This window comes from Anabrus simplex, chromosome 1, assembly GCF_040414725.1.
Source record: "Anabrus simplex isolate iqAnaSimp1 chromosome 1, ASM4041472v1, whole genome shotgun sequence".
NCBI lineage: Eukaryota > Metazoa > Arthropoda > Insecta > Orthoptera > Tettigoniidae > Anabrus > Anabrus simplex.
In genome coordinates this window covers 245,456,377-245,475,369 of record NC_090265.1, presented here as the reverse complement: position 1 = coordinate 245,475,369, position 18,993 = coordinate 245,456,377, and the positions used below count along the sequence as shown (strand labels likewise).

Below are 18,993 nucleotides of genomic sequence, written 5' to 3'. Positions count from 1 at the left end.
CCATGTGGAGAGCTTTGGAACTGAATCCAGGTTTTTGGGACACAATCTTGTGATTAGAAATTGTAGACCACCAACTCTCGTACTCTTCCGGCCAATATTCTGATGGTGACATTTTTTCTTTTCAACTAGCAGGACTCGAACCTGCTAACCACAGAGTCAGACCATATAGACTTGAGGCCTAAACAGTCATGGCCTCCAAGCGGGCAATAATATTAATAATAATAATATCAAAAAATTCCTGGAATACCCATACATTTCTAACAAATACCTTTGTTAAATGTAACATCTTCTGATAAGCAGTCCAATCAGCATTGCACACATTCTTTATGAAGAATAACACCATTTTTGTTTGAGTCATCAGTCCATAGACTGGTTAGATGCAGCCCTCCATGCCACCGTATCTTGTGTTAACCTTTTCATTTCTATGTAACTACTACATCATACATCTGCTCTAATCTGCTTATAATATTCATACCTCGGTCTACCCTACCGTACTTACCCCCTACACTTCCCTCAAAAACCTACTGCACAAGTCCTGGGTGTCCTATCATTCTATCTCTTTTTCTGGTCAAATTCAGCCAAATCAATCTCCTCTCACCAGTTCGATTAATTCGTGATTTGATCTATTCATCTCACCTCCAGCATTCTTCTGTAACACCTCATTTCAAAAGCCTCTATTCTCTTTCTTTCTGAGCTAGTTATCGTCTGTGTTTCACTTCAATACAATGCCATGCTCAAGACGAAAGTCTTCAAAATCATCTTTCTAATTCCTATATCAATGTTCGAAGTGAGCACATTTCTTTTCTTAAGAAAGGTCTTCCTTGCTTGTGCTAGTCTGCATTTTATCTCCTCCTTAGTTCTTCCATCGTTAGGTATTTTACTACCCAAGTAATAATATACATCTACTTCCTTTAAGATTTCATTTCCTAATCTAATATTACACTACCCAGCATGATTTTTGCAGCAAAGCATCTGACACGTGATTTCAACTAAATAAGGTCTCCTGATTTCAGAAATGTCATTGGTGCTATTGTATCACATCTAGTTTTCATGTTATTTGCCATTTACTCTCTGAAAATGTGTCATTGCAGCACAGTGCTGCTTTGTGATAACAGCGAAACGGCTGTTGTTAGAGTGGCCGTGGTTTGCTTAAAGGCTGTACTAGATCATAACAGAAACATTCTAGCTTCGATTCCTGTGGCACAGTCCGTTTCACTAAAAGAAAATTATGTCACAATGCAAACTGTTTTAGATCAACTATCATGAGCACCGGTGGGATGTGTGTAGTGACTTGAAGGTGTGTGATATTCTATTAGGACAACAAGCAGGCTACACTTAACTCCCTTGTTGTTTGTGTGAATGGGACAGCAGAGCTAGGAACAAACAGTAGTCTACACGTTCCTGGCCTAAGAGACAAGTGTTGACACCTGATGTGAAAAATGTTACAAATGATGCCTTAGTTGAGCCACAAAAAATTATTTTGCCACCACTACATATCAAACTGGGAATCATGAATTAGTCCGTTCAGGCCTTGGACAAAAGTAGCCCATTTCAAGTACACTGCAAGCGATTTTCCATATTTATCTGATGCAAAAGTCAAGAAAGGCATTTTTAATTGACCACAAATTAGAAAGCTTGTGAAAGACAGAAACTTTGAACAGACGATGAATGCCGTGGAACTTGCTGCATGGAATTCAATAAGAGACGTCATAATTAAATTCCTAGGAAATGTATAGGATGGACAATACAAAACAATAGTGAAAACAATGTTGGATGATATGAAAGAGTTGGGGTGTAGAATGAGTCTGAAGCCGCACTTTCATCATTCTCATCTCGATCACTTTCTGGAAAATCTTGGGGCTGTTAGTGAAGAGATGGGAGAGAGGTTCCACCAGGACATCAGGGAGGCAGAAAGAAGATACCAGGGGAGGTGGGATGAACCAATGATGGCCGACTACGGTTGGTGTTTGAAAATAGAAGACAAACTTGATGCAGTCAGATGCTGGGCAGCCAAGCGTTCATTCTAAGGGGACATCTAGGACTGTTAAAGTTTATTTTGTTCACATTTATGAATTCGTTAAGATACTTAATGAAAGTTACATTGTTTGCTTGTAAATCACGTTTGTCAAAATAAATTGCTTACATTGCCTCAGAGTTGTTTGTTAATGTGTTTTGTGTAAATCAGTATTATATTACAATAAATGCTAAATAGTTCATTGTAATTTTATACTCAATAATTATTCATGGTATATAATAATTCAAGGCAATATTCAACCATTTCAAAATACAGCATATATAATAATACAAATAATTAGCAATATTTCCAAAATTATCAACATTTGTCAGTACTTTTTATATGCATTATTCAGCTATATCTCTTATTTTGATATACCTATTGCGAGAAAACGTGACGATACTAGAAACGGACAACGGGTTCGTGTTCAGCGACCCAAAATTAGTTAAGATCTCCTATCACACCTCTTGCCGCAAAAAGAAAGTTTGAAAATGCTGGATTGTGTTACCTGCATCACCTATCCACTTCATTCTTTAATCACCTGTATTCTTTTCTGCCTTCGTCATTTTTTGCATTCTAATACTTTTGTCATTCATGAATCAGGTCTAGTATCTCCTGAGTTATCGATTGATTCTTGTTGATCTTTCCTTTCTACCTAACATTTCTTCAGCAGCCCTAGAGACCTCATTTTTCACGACTGTACATTCTGCCTCTATTGTGTTTCCTTCAGCCTTTCCATTCAGTCATTGTGCAACATGTTCCTTGAAACAATCCCTCACACTCTTTTCTTTCAACTTGTCTAAATCCCATCTCCTTGCCTTCCTTCCTTTCTTCGATTTCTTCAACTTCAGGTGTCTTTTCATGACCTACAAATTGTGGTCAGAGTCTACGTTTGCTGCTCGGAAAGTTTTGCAATCCAACACCTGGTTTCTGAATCCCTGCCTAATCATAATGAAATCTATTTGATACCTTCTAGTGTCTCCAGGTCTCGTCAACGTATACAGCCGTCACTTGTGGTGTTTGAACCTAGTATTAGCAAGGGCTAAATTGTGATCGGTGCAGAATTCAACCAGCCGACTTCCTCTTTCATTCCTTTGTCGCAATCCAAATTCTCCTACTGTATTACCTTCTCTTCCTTGGCCTACCACTACATTCCAGTCCCCCATCACAATTAGATTCTCATCACCTTTTACATATTGTATTAAATCTTCTATCTCTTCATATGTTCTTTAGATTTCATCATCATCCGCTGAACTAGTAGGCATATGGACCTGCACTATTGTGGTGGGCATTGGTTAGGTGTCTATCTTGACAACAATAATCCTTTCACTATGCTGGTCGTAGTAGCTTACCCATTGCCCTATTTTCTTATTCATTATTAAACCAGCTCCTGCATTTCCCCTGTTTGATTTTGTGTTCATAATTCTGTAGTCGCCTGACTAGAAATCCTGCTCTTCCTGCCAGCGAACTTCACTTATACTAACTACATCTAACTTTAGTCTATCCATCTCCCTTTTCAGATTCTCTAACCTACCACAACGATTCAAACTTCTAACATTCCACGCTCCTACTCGCAGAATGTCAGTATCTTCTTCCTGATGAATGTCCCCTCTCGTGTAGTCCCCACCCAGAGATCCGAAGGGGGGACTATTTTATGTCTGGAATATTTTGCCCGGGAAGAAGCCATCACCAGTACAGCATTCGTACAGAGTGAACTGTATGTCCTTGGGAGTTAGTTACGGCGGCTGTAGTTTCCTGTTGCTTTCAGCTGTGTAGCAGTTTCAACACAGCTAAGCCATGTTGAGTATTATTACAAGGCTGTATCAGTCAATCATCCAGACTGTCGCCCTTGCAACTTCCAAAAGGCTGCTACCCCGCTTTCGATGAACCATTCATTAGTCTGGTCTCTTGACAGATACCCATCCGATATGGTTGCACCTGCTGCTTGGCTATCTGTTTCATTGGGACATGCAAGCCTCCCCCACCACGGCAGGTTCACATGGTTCACAGAGAAGGATAACACCATTAACATTTCAAAATATGGTCATTGCACCTTTCAAATATTTATAACTTCATCATTGCAAATATTGCATATATAAGTGACATGAAACTTTTCCATGTTATTTTGTCCAATGGTGGTTGTTATAGTAGTGCAGAGATGCCAGCTGATATGGATTTTCTGTAATTTCTGCATTTTTCTTACGTATACTACAGCAATATGAAAGCAGCACTGATTAGTACGGATTTGATGAATTCTAAATATTCTTTATAAATTCTTGATTTCTCCCACAGATAGGATATGTTGGAAATTCAGTGTTAAAAAAATAGTTCTTGAAAAATTATGAGATTGCAATGTTTTTCTATAATCTTGATCATGACATTCATTACTGAATAAAAATTCCCAACATATGTGCTAAATTTCTGTTCTGTTACCTTTAATGTAATAATGAGTTGCCTTCTGCCTCCAGTGATTTTTTGTACTTGTGTTGCCTTTTTTGTCATGGATTGGCGTCGTCTAGGGAGGAGTCTATTTTGGTGAGGTGAAGAACGACATTAAATAAAATAGCATAACAAGGAGACGTCTGTAAAAACAATGAACAGCCAAGTGAATGTGGACAAAAATGATCTGCAGATGGCAGTATTACCGAAAGCGATATACAGAAGAGTTTTCATGCTTAAGACCGTAGAAAATATCACATGCAAGCATGATTTTCCAGTTAAATATGGAGGACAAAATGTCTGGCATCACCATTTGAAATCCAAAGAGACATGCATCAATGGGCAGCACTAGACGCTTTCGTCTTTCCTTTACGACAAGAGTGACTATCCTAGTGTTACATGATCTGAATGTTATTTCACATGTTCTTTGGTTGAATGCAACCTTCCCTTAATTGGCAGCAGGCCATGATACTGCAGACAACATGCTTTGAAGGTTGGCATCTCTGGTAATGATAAATATATTAACGGACAGAGCAATGGAATTAATAGCCCCACACAATGCTGTACCCTTTATTTCATGGTAATGGAATAGAGAGATCTCAGAATCTTGGATTATGCTTTTTATTATTAATTAATAAGAGCATACAAATGTACTTAGAGAATTGTGGGTGGTTAGTCTCTGCTATAATCTAGTAGGGTTCTCTCACATTCTTGCACCGGAAGAAGTGATATTATTGTCACAGAACTGATCACACAAACCATATAAACAGTCTTTGTTGGGTTCATGGTATTTTGTATTCTTGTGTATTCTGTGGTGGAATCCATGTATTACCAGCCTTGTCAGTGCAGTGGTTTTATTTTGTCCATCCTCTATTATTCATAGCGTCTGTAGAATAGAAATTTTCTTCTATTTTCATCCGCTTGTCTCGAAGGGTCAGTAGTTTCCTTTCTTGACTGGTTGATGGCAGCATTAAATGATATCTCAAGTCCTCAATAAAGAAGGTTTCTCTTGCAAGTTCATATGCAAGCCTTGAGAGCGTGTGTTTTGCTATTCCGAGGGCTCTTTTTAGGAAGCGGGCTTTTACTTTTTTTGTTGTCTCTAGATCTTTGATAGGAATTCCCTGATCAGTTCCAAGTCGTATGTAATAATTGGTACTATTTTAGCGTTGAACAGAGTCATAGCTGTATTCAGAGAGAGCTTCGTTATATTCTTCAGATTGTACATGGCTCTTACTGCAGTAGTTGCTTTTTCCTGGATGTGAATCCTGTATGATGTTCCTGATGTCTGTAGAGTTAGTCCTAAGTATTTGAAGGAATTTATGAGATCTATTTGTTTTGTTCCTAGTAATATCTTGTCTTTGGTTGGTATCCTGCCCCCTTTTCGAAAAACCGTATGTACTGTTTTTTGCTTGTTTATGACAAATTTATTGTTTTTATCCCAAATGTTCAGTTTGTTTAAGGCTTCTTCAAGGTCAGCTTTGGTCTGTGAACCTAGCACCATGTCATCAGCGTTCATATAGAGTGACACCTATTTCAGATTTTCAGTGGATTTTACTGCGTCAGATGTGGCAATGTTAAACAAGAGAGGACTAATTGGGTCACCTTGAAGTACTCCATTTGTTTCAAGGATTTCTTTTGATGTACTTATCCTGTCATTTATCTCTGCTTTGTTTTATGATAGGAGGTTTCCTATGAGGTTTACAATTGCCTTGTCTTCTGCCATGGAGTCCAGTTTATTCATCAGTATGTTCCTGTCTAACATGTTGAATGCCTTTGTAAAGACTATGAAGACTAAATAGTATTTGCCTTTGGGGTGTCTTCAGCCACCCAGAATGTCTTCTTGTAGACATTTTATAGTCTGTAAGGTTGATCATTTTCTTCTAAATCCGAATTGATGTTCTGGTATTTGAGGGTGAAGGACTTTGAATATATTATTCTCTAGAGCAAGCCCTCAGTATGAGTTTGGTTTGTCAGCTTATCCTTTTCCTTTATATAATGTCTGTACTCTGGATTTCCTCCAGTTCTCGAGGATTGTTCCACTTTCTAGACATTTGTGAACATTAAGGTCCATATATTTGCAAGGTGTTGTGCTGATTCTTTCAGTACTTCGTTACTTATTCCGTCAGGTCCAGTTGTTTTTCTGTTCTTCCTGCTTAAAATTGTTGCTTTTACATCTTCTGCACTGATAGGAGTAAATGCATGGTTGTATTTATATCTTTCTTTGTCAAACACTATTTTTATGTTACCTTTGTTCAGCAGTTGATTGAAGTGTCTTTCCCAAACTTGTATGTGAATCTGTCATGGAGATTTTGTCTAAAGCCGTCTTAGAGCAACAAAAGGATCTTTCACAGCTTCCTCTGCTTTCTTGATTACTTTGTTTTGTAGGTATTTTGCTTTTATAATTTTCACCAGGTCCTTAGATTTCTTTCTTTGTTTGGCGTAGTAGTGTAACGTGTTCCCGTACGTATTTATTACTTCAAGATTTCTACTTTATCATTTGTCAACTTCTCTGGCCTGCTCTCACTACAGTGTGTGCTTCGACTGCTTACCCAGCCTGCTATGCACTCTACTGCTGCTCTCCCTCCATCCCCTCCCCTCTTCCGCTGCATGTTTACGTCACGTCTATTTCTCGTACATTCTGGACTATGCTATCTTCCACTATAAGTGCCTGCCCTGGCCTCAAACAGGCGGTCAGACATCCAGTGACGAACTGTGTGGAGGGAGGCATTCGCACTCGCATTACGGCTGGCCCCATATGCGATATCTTATTTTAACTGCAACATCACATCTGAACTTTCGACAGCTGGCTGGATGAGCAAAAATTTATCGTATTGTACTTTCAACTCCTAAATAAGGAACTATTATTCTCTTCCATTATGCCCTCCAGGCTGGATTCACAGTATTACATTTTTTGTGGCAACTAAAGTTATATATGATAATGTTCATTCTGAACTTGATTTGTAATTTTCAAACCGTTATTGCCACTACACTTACTTCGTGTACAGACACTTGAAGAGATAATCATATCTGTGATTTTCCTTGTTTTGGAACAGTGTGTACGCCTAATTGTGTGCATGGCTTAACTACTTTCTGGAAACTTTTATGCAGGCTGAAAATCTTCCTTACCCGTCCCCTCGCCAGCCCTTTGATTTCCTTCTTCTCCCCTATTGCTCCATTTCTTCTCTTTCTAGGTGACTCGGGTGGTTTTCTTATTGTACAGTGGCCTTCGTAGTTTGATATATCTTTCTAAACATAGTCCTGTTTTTTTCAATAGGGTGTTAGTCATATTGTAATCTAGTCATCATTTGCAGGATCTAACCTTATTCATTAGTCCTGCATATTAAATTTTGTAAATTTTTCTCTTCTCTCCCTGATTGAATCTATACTATTATGAATTTGCCCCTTTTTATAGTGTTAAAATTTCTAGTTTCTTGGTTTCAATTAAATCTCGTTGTCTACTCTGTAAAAAAAATCAACTTATACACTAAAACTTGCCTATGTAACCGTATTTTTTATTGGTATTTGTAATATAAAAGTGAAATGAAATGGCGTATGGCTTTTAGTGCCGGGAGTGTCCGAGGACAAGTTCGGCTCGCCAGATGCAGATCTTTTGATTTGACACCCGTAGGCGACCTGCGCGTCGTGATGAGGATGAAGACAACACATACACCCAGACCCCGAGCCAGGGAAATTAACCAATGATGATTAAAATTCCCGACCCTGACGGGAATCGAACCCGGGGACCCCTGTGACCAAAGACCAGTACGCTAACCATTTAGGCATGGAGCCGGACAATATAAAAATATTGTGCTAAAAAGAAAATCCATTTGTGGCATAGCTTTTAGATTGTAGTTATCGTTGATTATGATTGATTGGACATTATGTAAAAATAATAAAGCTTATGGTCGATTACACTTACTTACAATTATGTACTCAGATAAGTAAAAATTGAAATAACAGTTTAGAATATAAATATATTTCAAAATCGAGACACCAGTCTGACTAGTGTAGTTGGCACAAGCGATATGAGCAAAGAACTGCAGTTTGGCGATGTAAATAGGAAAGACAGTGGACACCTTTACACTGTGAGCACTCAGCATTCAACAAGGAGACTAATCAAGTTATGTTTCAAAATTCAAATCACAGCTAGTGTGTAGTGTTTTGCGCGAAGCATTTTGGTGAGACCTTTCCAGAAGTCTTATGTGGTAAGTACAAATTGGCAAGAAAAAAGGGAATGGCAAAAGGACTATCAGGAATGTACAACCACACAGATTAGCACCACATTTTAATATTACAAATTTCAATAAAAAAAATATGGTTACATAGGCAAGTTTTAGTGTATAAGTTGAATTTTTTACAGAGTAGACGACGAGATTTAATTGAAACCAAGAAACTAGATATTCTAACACCATAAAAAGGGACAAATTTGTAATAGTATAGATTCAATCAGGGAGAGAAGAGAAAAATTTAAAAATATAATACTCAGGCCTAATGAATAAAGTTAGATCCTGCAAGTGATGACTAGATTACAATATGACTAACAGCCTATTAAAAAAAAACAGGACTATGTTTAGAAAGATATATCAAACGACGAAGGCCACTGTACAATAAGAAAACCACCAGAGTCACCTAGAAAGAGAAGAAATGGAGCGATAGGGGAGAAGAAGGAAATCAAAGGGCTGGCGAGGGAACGGGCAAGGAAGATTTTCAGCCTGCATAAAAGTTTCCAGAAAGTAGTTAAGCCATGCACACAATTAGATGTACACACTGTTCCAAAACAAGGAAAATCACAGATATGATTATCTCTTCACGCGTCTGTACACAAAGAAAATGTAGTGGCAATAACGGTTTGAAAATTACAAATCAAGTTCAGAATGAACATATTTGTAGATAATTTTAGTAGCCACACAAAATGTAATACTGCGAATCCAGCCTGAAGGGCATAATGCAAGAGAATAATAGTTCCTTATTTAGGAGTTGAAAGCACAATACAATAAATTTTTGCTCACCCAGCTAGCCGTCGAAAGTTCAGATGTGATGTTGCAGTTAAAATAAGATAACACATACGGGCCAGCTGTAATGCAAGTGCGAATGCCTCCCTCCACACAGTTCGTCACTGGATGTCTGACCGCCTGTTCGAGACCAGGGCAGGCATTTATAGTGGAAGATAGCATAGTCCAGAATGTACGAGAAATAGACGTGACGTATACATGCAGCGGAAGAGGAAGGGGCCGGAGGGAGAGCAGTAGTAGAGTGCATAGCAGGCTGGGTAAGCAGTCGAAGCACACACTGTAGTGAGAGCAGGCCGGAGAATTTGACAAATGATAAAGTAGAAATCTTGAAGTAATAAATACGTAGGGGAGCACGTTACAGTAGTATAGGATATCTTCTGAGTTTAAGATTTTTGCTTTGCGAAGTGCATTTAGAGTAGTTTTTCTGTGTTGGAAACATTGACTGTCAAACCATGGTTTTGTTTTTCTTTGTCTGGGTTGGATACTTGCATCATGAATAACTGTTGCAATCAATTTTAAAGCTGAATCTATATTGTTTTCTGTTATAAAGAATTTCACGTGTTGCATTGTCTGAGTGTTGTTTTCTATAATTTCTCGATCCAGTTTTCTTGGCACCCCTGCTTCTGCTGTATTGCGCTTAATCTGTAGTGTTTCCCATAATTGGAACTTTGTTTGAATTGGGATGTGTTTGTACAGCGGTGAAGACTCTGTTGTGGTTATTTACAGCAGTGTCCAATGTCTTGCATATGGCTAACACCACTCAAATAGATTTGGTGATGAACTACGGGATCAACACTTACCAGTTCCTGTTTACAATTGGAATTATTAATGATTAGCAGTATTAGAAGTAACAGTCCTGTGTATATGAATACATGAATGAGTCTCGATGGTGAGCATACTCAAGATGTAAGAACCTAGTTATTTTCAAATTTACTCATAATACCATCCCAGTTTTTAATGTCAATTTGTATATATTTGTTTCATTTGTTTTATGTCAATTGTATGCATCTACATTTGTTTAGTTATTAGATGTTTTATATTAAGGCTGAAGATGGCCAGCCCCGGCTGAAACTAGTCCCTAATTAATGTAATTTATGATATTGCATTCATAGTATTGAAAGGTGGACCATTACTACATTAATTTAATAATTATATTGTAATTGAGAAGATGTCCGACTGCGAGATGGCCACGGTCTAGAAAGCCAAGCATAACTGCCGAGAGAATTTGTCGTGTTGACCACAGGACACCTCATAATCTACAGACCTTCGGGTTGAGCAGCGGTCGCTTGGTAGGCCAGGGCCCTTCAGGGCTGTTGAGCCATGGGGTTTGGTATTGTATTCTTTACTTTCCTGAAGCTGTGGTTGAAGAAGCATGACTCGCCTTCTTCTGGTCTCTCTCTTTCTTTGTCTGTGAACAGTGGGATGTGTATTGGTTCTGTGAGAAAAGTCTCAGTGGCTATTACGATGTCTGGACCTAACCAGAGACTTTCAGGTGCTAAGTTCATCACGTTTTTGAGGCCTTCCACATTCCATAACATGAATTTCAAAGTCATCTTAGTCTTCTTTCATGGTTCTCCTATTAGTGGATCAGTTGCTTGTCTTGTATTTGTTATTAATTTAGACTGTGAGATGTACTCTGATGTGTGGCCTCCGAAAGATATACTGTCTCACAAGAACTCCTTTGGGCCAGAAGCTAGGTTGACTTGTTATTTCTAGTTGCATGTAAGGCATGTAAGCTTTATTCTCTTCTTTCGTGGACAATTGTTCACAACTGATTTTGCCTGGGATCCCACCGTCTTTTAGGTAAGCCACTAAGTCTTCCTCCCTCATTTGTGGGTGTAGTCTTCCTACATACATCCACGCCGAGCGGTGTCCCGTCTTTTGTTGGTAGTTTTCAGTCTTGGTTCCAATGATCTTTGGTGGTTGTCGGGGCCTGTTTTTGACTACATCAGTCCATGTGTTTTCTCTGCTTGTCTTGTTATATTCCATTTCTTGTCTCAGAGGCACTGATTCGGGCAAATCTGGTTGTTCTTGTGTTCTCGTAGTTCCCTGATTTCCACTGTATTTTTCTCTGATGCTATTAATATTAATTTTTCCATAAGAGGTGCTAGCTATCTTTTCTGTTGCTCATTTCACGGGTGTTCTCTACGTCATTCTGGAGGTGGTATTGGTTTGTTTTTCCGGAACTGTGTGGTGCCCTTGGTTTGGTTACTTTTGATTGTAGCACCTTTGTATCCTCAGTGATCACGGTAGGCTGTAAATGTAGCTTTGTTATTTCAGATGAAATGCAGGCTTATATTTTGTCCTCTAGGTTAACCATGCCGTTGATATTTTGCAAAAGGAATTCCAAAATTGTGTCGACTTTCTTCAAGATCTCTTCTATCTTGTCTGAATAACTCGTCGTTTTCCAAAGCCGCGATTTTACATTCATTGCACGGCCATGTTAATTTGCATGATTTCCTTTTCAGAGTATCAAATTCTCCTTGTGTGATGCCGATACACTCTATATATATGAGACCATGTTTTGCATCTGTCGCATTCGACTGCTTCATCGTTAAATTTTCTACTGCACATACCGCAAAATTCCCCAATATTTGTATTCTGTTCTTTTTCTCCTGCCATCTTGTGTGATTTTGTCCTTTTTATACTGATCAGTTGAAGCCGCAGATTATTCTCAAGTATTTTCAGGGAATTAGCATGCAGGAATCGCAATAGTTTGGTTTCTCTGTTATTCTAGTTCGTTGCTCAGTGCACTATTATTTCAGCCTATCCTAAAAACACTTCTATGGAATTCAAAATGGCTGCTCATTTATACTAAAGAATTTGACTTAGTTTTATGTCTATAATTTAGTTGGAAACTGTTCAATACTTCCAATATAACACTATCACATGTTCCCCAATTCTGTATAAACATGAGTGATGAATTACAGTATATTGATAAGCTTTACAAGTTAACCCTGCAAAATTCACTTATTCAACACAAAATCATCTTCATAAAGTTTCACACCTCGTACTGTTGCTTCTGAGAGTGAATTTCAACTGTGCCTGGATTACACTTTTTAAATTAATAGATGGATTGGCATATGTCTACAATAATCCATTATCATATCAATAAAAACCAAACCAAACCCCATGGCACTACAGCCCTCGAAGGGTCTTGGCCTACCAAATGACCGCTGCTCAGCCCGAAGGCCTGCAGATTACGAGGTGTCATGTGGTCAGCACAACGAGTCCTCTCGGCCGTTATTCTTGGCTTTCTAGACCAGGGCCGTGGATAGAGACCTTGAATAAGTGGGAATCACACATAATGATATCAAGGAGCATGCCCCATTTAAGAAGAAACTGCAAGCATTTCAGGGTTTCTGAGCCAAACCTAAATTAAAAAGCGGAAAGGCATGGATGCAGGAGAGGAAAGAACGACGCCAAGAATGCATGCGGTAGTATTGGGCAGACATCAAAGTCAGAAGTAGCCAGTTGAAATGACATGATCCAAAGTTGGACGATATGACTTAAATGAATGAATGAATGAATGAATAATATTAAAATATCCCTGGATTACCCGTATATTCCTAAAAGATTTTCTGTATTCAAAGTCAGTTATGATGTAGTGTAATATGGATCTGGTGCCCTCAAACTCTGACACGTGTAAAGATGAATAACCATATGCTTGAATGAATTTGCAATAGCAAATCCAGTACTCGCGCACAAGTCAAGTAAATGCTTCCCATTCTTATTAGCTTCCATATCTTCCCCACATTTACCCATTACCTTCTCATATCTTTCAGTTCTATTTCCAATTTTCAGATTGGAATTGCCTGTTAACAATATCCAATTTTAGCTGTTGATCCTGACTATGATATCACTCAGTGCTTCATAACTTCATCCTCATCTGCTCATTCGTCTGATGAGACTATACTCTTCCCAATTCCTGCAACTGCTAAGTCTGTCCTCATTGCAGGGATCTAAGTTATAGGTCTGGCACTATGGTCAGCACAACTGTAGAGTACCTGCTACTGAGCAAGTTGGTTGCTCAATTCAGGTCACGTAGTTGTGCGTTTGCATCTGGGAGATGGCGGGTTTCAACCTTCAGTGACTATACAAATACAGTGTGCTTAAGTTTGTGCAGCCACCACGTTCATCCCAACCACTCCAACAGCTGATGGTATCAGGGCAAGGTTAGGGACAAAGGAAGCGAAGAAAATATGAATGGATTAAAACGGAACACACTGAACCTCATAATTATAATTTCTATTTCATATTTATTAGCTGACAAAACAGGAAAATGACACTAGCAGATACATGTAATAATATCCAATTTCTCTATGAGGTTGACAGCATGTTGTTTACACAGTTTGCATGAGCTTATAATTGATTGTATTGTAGAGTACATACAAACTACACACTGAATGTACATAAGTTATTTGAAAACATGCTTTATGTACAATAGGTGACAGCCCTAGTTCTAAAGTTATTAAATCCAGATAACGCTCAGTGGAATGAAGTCCCTCGGACATCTGGCTTTCTGAACAATGAGGTGGTGAGGTGACATTGATGATTCACAGTGATTGAAATAGGTCGGCCTTTTTTGTTTTTGCACATTTCCGGTGTTAATTTCTTCAGTACATGCTGCATAATTCAGTGAGACAGATAGATTATCTTCAGCATTTTTTTCTCCGACATGGATTTATTTATTGTGTAGTATTATCTATCTACCCAAACCGCCTGTTACCCTGTTCCCTGTATAACAGTGGTGTAATGTTTGTAGTCGACTCTGAGGCATGTGATTAAAGTTAAATCTAAGATCAAAGTGATCTATGGGTGACCATAAGAAGTATCTCAAATTGCTGAAGGTGGCAAATTATCCCAGAAGTATCGAAAGTGAGTGCTCAATGTTTTAACTACCTGCATGTGCATACCATTTTAAGTTCAACAGTCAAAATTAAACAGGTACATTTGACAAAATTCCCCAATATTCCCATTGATTTACCACAATATCTTGTGTCTTCCACATTATGTAGTTTGTCAAAATAATTCTTGTCACCTTAGTGTATCAAACACAATTTAAATTACAGATTATGTGCTGCCACAGATTTGCTGCTAAGGACAGTTTTACTTTTCTTTCTTCTCGAATCAATTTTTTGCCTAAATGCAAAATATACCTTGTTATGAATGTGTTCAACAAATCATGACATTCAGGCACCAGAATTGCAGAAATTTTGTTCTTTACTTTAAATACCAAAAATCTTTTTATGTCAGTAGACTTGCTTTCTGCAATGCATCAATATAGTTAGATAACAATTCTTTCAATACAAACCAAAATGTAAGCTCATTTACATACCATAATATGCTCTCTTTGAAACATTTAATTTGAGTTAACCTCTCATAAGGTAACTTTAAACATTTCTCACAGTGCCTGCAATTCTTCTTAATGATCTTCATTAGATAACTGTCCGACTCGTTGGCTGAACGGTCAGCGTACTGGCCTTCGGTTTAGAGGGTCCCAGGTTCGATTCCGGGCCGGGTCGGGGATTTTAACCTTCATTGGTTAATTCCAATGGCCCGGGGGCTGGGTGTTTGTGCTGTCCCCAACATCCCTGCAACTCACACACCACACATAACACTATCCTCCACCACAATAACACGCAGTTACCTACACTTGGCAGATGCCGCCCACCCTCATCGGAGGGTTTGCCTTACAAGGGCTGCACTCGGCTAGAAATAGCCACACGAAATTATTATTAGATAACTCAATAAACAGTACACTTTCACTTTCTGCTGACACTCTAATTACTTTGTACAATCAAGAAAACCTGTTAGAGCCTCCCTATCATCCTCATAACTTCCTTTTCTCACATCCTTCATATACTGAGAGAGCATGATCAACTTCAAGTTCTGTTTCAACTGTAATGCTGTAGGGACAGGTTGCTTGGCTCGGGAAGTTAGAACAAAATGATACTGGCACTCGTTCAGTAACACAGCCTGCACCTCAAGTATGGATTTTGTGCAGAGAATAATTCCCATTTGTACAGGTTTCCAAGCACTTCTCACTCCTATTTTAAGATTAGAAAAGATGTCTCCAAAACGGTTCTGGAAGGAAATATTTTCATTATATGAATCCGAATCGTATTGGCTCTGCATTGTGAAGTCGTAAGTGCAAAAAAAATTTCAATCCAGTCTATTAACCAAGCAGTAATGTAAAATTGTGGACATTTTAATTCTTCAGCCAGGAACTTCCGAGCACTATTGAAAGAATGAAATTGATACCCACATCTTATTGAAGTGAGATGCGTACACATCTTTAGTAACTTTCGGTGCTAACTTAAAAAATTCTGTCGGTATGCAATTAGTTCCTCTACATGGGATAACTCGACTTGAACAGAGTTTTGGTCAAATTCTTCAGCAATTGATTGTGGGATAGTGATCACTTTATTGTTACTAAGCATGCCTTTAATATTCTTGAAAAGGTGAACTGGATCTGGAATGAGATAGATTTTCTTGTTTTTATCACAACGATGCAAGAAATCATTAACGACCATCTTGTGATGTCCCTCAGTTACACCAACACTCCTCCAAAATCCTTGATTTATTGCACCCATACCGGGCACAACTGCTAAAATATTAAAACCTTTATTTGGGGGGAGGGGTTGTTATAATGTTTGAAATACACTGACTGACAGTGACAATGCAACACCAAGGAGGAGTGGTTCGAAAGAGATGAAAGTTGGGGAAAAAACAGAGTCGGCACGGAAGAATAATTGATGTTTATTTCAAACCGATATGCAGGTTACACAGTGCGCACGGCATCGACTCAGTAGGATGTAGGACCACCGCGAGCGGCGATGCACGCAGAAACACGTCGAGGTACAGAGTCAATAAGAGTGCAGATGGTGTCCTGAGGGATGGTTCTCCATTCTCTGTCAACCATTTGCCACAGTTGGTCGTCCGTACGAGGCTGGGGCAGAGTTTGCAAACGGCGTCCAATGAGATCCCACACGTGTTCGATTGGTGAGAGATCCGGAGAGTACGCTGGCCACGGAAGCATCTGTACACCTCGTAGAGCCTGTTGGGAGATGCGAGCAGTGTGTGGGCGGGCATTATCCTGCTGAAACAGAGCATTGGGCAGCCCCTGAAGGTACGGGAGTGCCACCGGCTGCAGCCAATGCTGCACGTAGCGGTGGGCATTTAACGTGCCTTGAATACGCACTAGAGGTGACGTGGAATCATACGCAATAGCGCCCCAAACCATGATGCCGCGTTGTCTAGCGGTAGGGCGCTCCACAGTTACTGCCGGATTTGACCTTTCTCCACGCCGACGCCACACTCGTCTGCGGTGACTATCACTGACAGAACAGAAGCGTGACTCATCGGAGAACACGACGTTCCGCCATTCCCTCATCCAAGTCGCTCTAGCCCGGCACCATGCCAGGCGTGCACGTCTATGCTGTGGAGTCAATGGTAGTCTTCTGAGCGGACGCCGGGAGTGCAGGCCTCCTTCAACCAATCGACGGGAAATTGTTCTGGTCGATATTGGAACAGCCAGGGTGTCTTGCACATGCTGAAGAACGGCGGTTGACGTGGCGTGCGGGGCTGCCACCGCTTGGCGGCGGATGCGCCGATCCTCGCGTGCTGACGTCACTCGGGCTGCGCCTGGACCCCTCGCACGTGCCACATGTCCCTGCGCCAACCATCTTCGCCACAGGCGCTGCACCGTGGACACATCCCTATGGGTATCGGCTGCGATTTGACAAAGCGACCAACCTGCCCTTCTCAGCCCGATCACCATACCCTTCGTAAAGTCGTCTGTCTGCTGGAAATGCCTCCGTTGACGGCGGCCTGGCATTCTTAGCTATACACGTGTCCTGTGGCACATGACAACACGTTCTACAATGACTGTCGGCTGAGAAATCACGGTACAAAGTGGGTCATTCGCCAACGCCGTGTCCCATTTATCGTTCGCTACGTGCGCAGCACAGCGGCGCATTTCACATCATGAGCATACCTCAGTGACGTCAGTCTACCCTGCAATTGGCATAAAGTTCTGACCACTCCTTCTTGGTGTTGCATTTGCTCTGTCAGTGTAATATTTCCATATGGTGCCATCTGTACTGTCTCCAGTGAAAAAGTATACAATTGTGTGTTTCCAACTACTTGATAATCTGCCTAACATAAACACAAAAGCATGTGTAGCTTACTCAATGTGACCAGGTAAGGTGACTTTTTCAGTGGATGCATTGCATGAATTATCAGATTCATTCCCTGGTGTAATGGACGTTTCATCCATTAAGAGAACAAATTGTATTTCTTCACTGTTAAGGAGATCAGCTTTCATTTTGAGGAAGTTAATAACACCCTCTAGAATGCCAGGCTGAAAAAGAATATTCTGAAACAATTGTTGAGTTACGAAAATTGTGGCAACGGCATTACATTTCAAAATTCTCTTCCTATCCTCTCATACTTTTTCCCACATACACAGCTCAAACTGTGCCTAGGGAAATAAAATAACATGCTGGTCATTCCAGCCAATTGTATTGTGGGTACTTACATTACCTTTAAAATAATTAAGTATAGTGGGGTTACTTCACATAAACACTATGCATCAGTAGGAGACCATCCTTCTCTTTTAACCATGGCAGACCATTGCATTCTTTGAATTGGATCCCTGGGAAATATTTTCATGATAAATCCTTTCTGTAGCCTGTTGGTACAGCCAAAAGCACAACAACCCAGCATTTTCACCAACTGTGCAAACTACACACCATTAAAACAGCATGTTTACAATACAGTGCTAGGGACGAATATGGCAGATCGAGGGCAATTCCAGGTGCAGCCAATCAGAAATCGAACAGAGTTGGCTGCACTGTATCCATACAGTCACTGTATTTCAACCCTACTTTTGGCAGCCCTGAAGAGGGCTTCCCATAGTTTCCAATTTTTACATCAGACAAATGCTGGGACAGTACCTTAATTAAAGCCTCATTCACTTCCTTCTCAGTCCTTGCTCTGACCTCTGCCATTGCTGCCATATGATCTGTGAGAGTCAGTAGGACATAAAACCAATAGCAAAGAGAAATATGAGTTAGTCATCCATTCCGGGCCATTCAAATCAAATATTTTGCTTTTCATGCCTACATTGTATATGAAATACCCTTTCCCTGCCAACAAAACAGAATGTTGGCCATCGTATTTAATTTGGGAAAGCATTGTATCCAGAATCAGAACATTATAGGTTTGATTCCCATCGATGTCCATTGTACATTTTTATTCCATACATAGCATCTCTTTAGTGTGTACTGTGTGTGTACCACACAATGTAACAAATTGCATGTCTATTTCCAGAATATTCCTGCTGTTTTATTATGGACAAGAATGGTACTCTTTACCTTATTAAGTTAAATCTATTTCCCTGTTTTTGACTAAATCTTAGTTGGATTTCACCATAAATTGAGGAAAAATATAATTCCACTGTAATATATCCACTTGTACAGAAAATGTTGAAGTCCAATCATTACATGCCAAACATTCTTTAAT

At 39.7% G+C, this 18,993-nt stretch overlaps 1 protein-coding gene across 1 annotated transcript in view; it reads left to right on the top strand.

Moving 5' to 3' along the window:
* LOC136862482 (testis-expressed protein 2) overlaps positions 1-18,993 on the top strand; it is a 483,604-nt gene that overhangs the window by 317,862 nt on the left and 146,749 nt on the right. The gene's annotated exons all lie outside the window — the stretch shown is intronic.